This window comes from Haemaphysalis longicornis, unplaced genomic scaffold, assembly GCF_048455015.1.
Source record: "Haemaphysalis longicornis isolate Haplotype H1 unplaced genomic scaffold, Haemaphysalis longicornis Haplotype H1 scaffold_1, whole genome shotgun sequence".
Lineage (NCBI taxonomy): Eukaryota > Metazoa > Arthropoda > Arachnida > Ixodida > Ixodidae > Haemaphysalis > Haemaphysalis longicornis.
The window spans coordinates 467,282,945-467,285,679 of record NW_027526203.1 but is presented as its reverse complement, the minus strand read 5'-3'; the positions used below and the strand labels follow the sequence as shown (position 1 = coordinate 467,285,679).

The 2,735-nt window shown below is 46.7% G+C and overlaps 1 long non-coding RNA gene across 1 annotated transcript; it reads left to right on the top strand.

The window, feature by feature from the left end:
• Positions 1 to 606: 606 nt before the first annotated feature.
• LOC144173612 (uncharacterized) lies at positions 607 to 2,466 on the top strand. The gene is made up of 5 exons (XR_013323337.1): positions 607 to 756; positions 856 to 1,006; positions 1,739 to 1,813; positions 1,906 to 2,011; positions 2,100 to 2,466. It is a non-coding gene; the product is annotated as an uncharacterized LOC144173612 (long non-coding RNA).
• Positions 2,467 to 2,735: the final 269 nt, after the last annotated feature.

Here is a 2,735-nt window from a genome sequence, read left to right as displayed (position 1 = left end):
CGCCGCAATAGGCAGTTGAAGAACACTGGTCACATTCACGACGACTGCTCTGCCAATGTCTCCGCCGTGTTACGATTCAGCGCGTCGCTACCCTGTGCGGGCGTGACCGCAAGAGGGATGCACCGTTGAGCAGCTGTGCTATGCGGCAAAGCCAACTGTTTTCGCACGCTGGATTAGAATGCTGGTGGACGAAAAGCAGAGAGGGGAATATTGCCTAGGACAGTTACCATCTGTAACAGGGAAAAGAAAGTATTTCGGGCCTAATAAGCTTTAGTGCCTGCCCTAAGCAGCGCTAGTATTAAACCAAGAGTGTAAAACATGGTTATATTAGTCCTTTTTGGTAAGATGACATGTCATCACCCCCGCTTCAAAGGGGAAACTAATAGGAATCATCATCATCATCATCATGGACAAATCATGCCAAGCAACAGACTCTCTGACGCTCTTGAACCGTCTGAATCCGGTTTCCGGTAATTTATATCTCCCAACGCACGCCTCTCGCCGAGATCTCCCCTTCCCTTCTCGCTCAGACTCAGCGTGCTGGCTTCCACGGGACCGAGAGAGAGTGTGTTTGTACGGCGTGTGCGTCAGTACTGTGTCGGGCCGTGTGCAAAGCCCTGAGAAGGCTGACTGACCGTTGCTCGCTTCAAGCGCCGCTCATTCGGTCTTCAGCATCGGGTCATGCTGTCACTCTGTATTCTCTATGCACGCCTGCGGGCTGCTGTACCCGCATCGACGTTTATCTCTGGCCATGAAGTAAATTATTATTATTATTTTTTTTTGCTCTCGGTTCTCTCTGGTGGTCATATCCGAGGCGAACTCTACTGCATTACCACTCGTCAACTACGCTACCAGGGTGTTGGCGAATGTCGGTCCTGCGACGTCTCCCCGAATGCAACAGCGGCCATCTACGGATGTGCACCTCCTACGCCCAAGCAAGAAAATTATGCCCACTCCCTCGGGAAAGAAGACCGATCAAGAACCTGCTGTCCGCTCCAATGACGCGGTAAGCAACCATGCTATATACTTTTTTCTGCTAATGCAGTTCAAGGTTTCGCATTTAATTTTTCACCTACATGTGTTAGGAGCAAACTAGATAGGCAGTGTCGATCTCCTCTCCCGGCAGCTGAAAAAATTTCAAAAAATATTTCACTTGCCATTCGCCTCATAGTGGTTCCCGGAATCCGCGTCCTCATTTGCGAGGAATTTCTCTTCAAGAGTTCAAAATGTTGGCATCGAATATGCGCCAGCATTCTGAACAGTTATCTTATGCGTGTTTTGGCTTCGTTTACAAACAAGAATAAGCATCGGGACGACGCACATATTCTCGATTGTACGACGTACGCGCAATTTTTTCTCGAGCATGGAGCACTCGGTCGGAACATATAAAAAATTGTCCGCCATCGCCGGCTACTTCAGTGACACTGTATTTTGTGAAGTGGTGCTCGCGGATCTGAAAGAAACGATGTCTAAATTGCCTTGTATGGGCACGTCTCATAGCGACTTTATTGATTCGGCAACGAATTGCAATGTGTTTCAATTTTGGCATCTGCAGATCCATGCAGGTCACTGCAGCCACGACTTAAGATGAAGAAAGGACAAAAGAAAAAACGCATTCTTCCTCCCCGCTCCAAAACGTGCACACGTGACCGAAACCAGTGCTCAAAGTACTTATCTTCTCAGAAAAACATTTTATCTGTGCTTCCTTCCGAGTAGAGTAAGCACTTGTTTTTTACAGAAGCACAAGCCGAAGAACAATGCCTTGACAGTCATGCTTCTCAATCGAGGGGCCATGCGTCCAGACCGAATCATGGTAGGCGATAACGAGGCAAACGCACTTGTTATGAGATAAATTGCGGGTATATACCTTCATGTGTATATGTATATATAGTATAATGATTCCAGAAACTTCGGCCATTACTTCGGACACGGAAGCTGGGACGGAACGTGCATCAGCAGCTTTCGATGTCCACTCGGAGCTTTTTCCATTGGTCGACGGGTTGCTCCATCGGTAATGTACCATGAAAGTTATCTAATACAGTGTTTTATTAGCGAAATAGAACACTTATTTAGCCTTCTGTTTCCATTTTATGTCGTAGAACCACAGGATACAGAAGCATCACATGCCGTGCGTCCAGCTGCAGATGTGGCATGCACACATTCCGAGACATCACACCAAGCGGTAGCCAATTGAGACTGATGGAAATATGACGCGTTGGCGAGCTTATTCGCTGTCTTTATACGAGTTCTGTACTTCTCCCGTTTGCGTTATTGTGTGTATTTGGCTCCTCCTGCTTGGGCAGAAACACTGGCTCGCAGTATGTTCTAATAAACAAATAAATCTGCGAGTAATCTACCCGGCAGGAGTCATCATTTCTCAGCACTGAACTTCTTCAGTCGCCTTTGCAAAAGCTTAACATGAGAGTGTGCGAGAAGTTCGATTTTCTCAAAATGCTTTTTTCTAAAAGACGCGCATTTTTTGCAATTAACAGACCCTGCGAACATCTCACAACCTGCCCAGTTGAGGCCTCAAAATCAGAACGAGGTGAGTTTATTATCATTTGAATAACGTATGAAATTTGTTAAATATATCGTACGCAAATTCACACGCAATCTCCAGATTCCCCAAACAGCGGCGAATACCAGAATTAACAGCGGTATAAATTATCGTGGCAGCCACTACAAGACCGGTGGAAAAAAAATTACTCCCACCTCCCCTCGCGGGAACCCCTGTG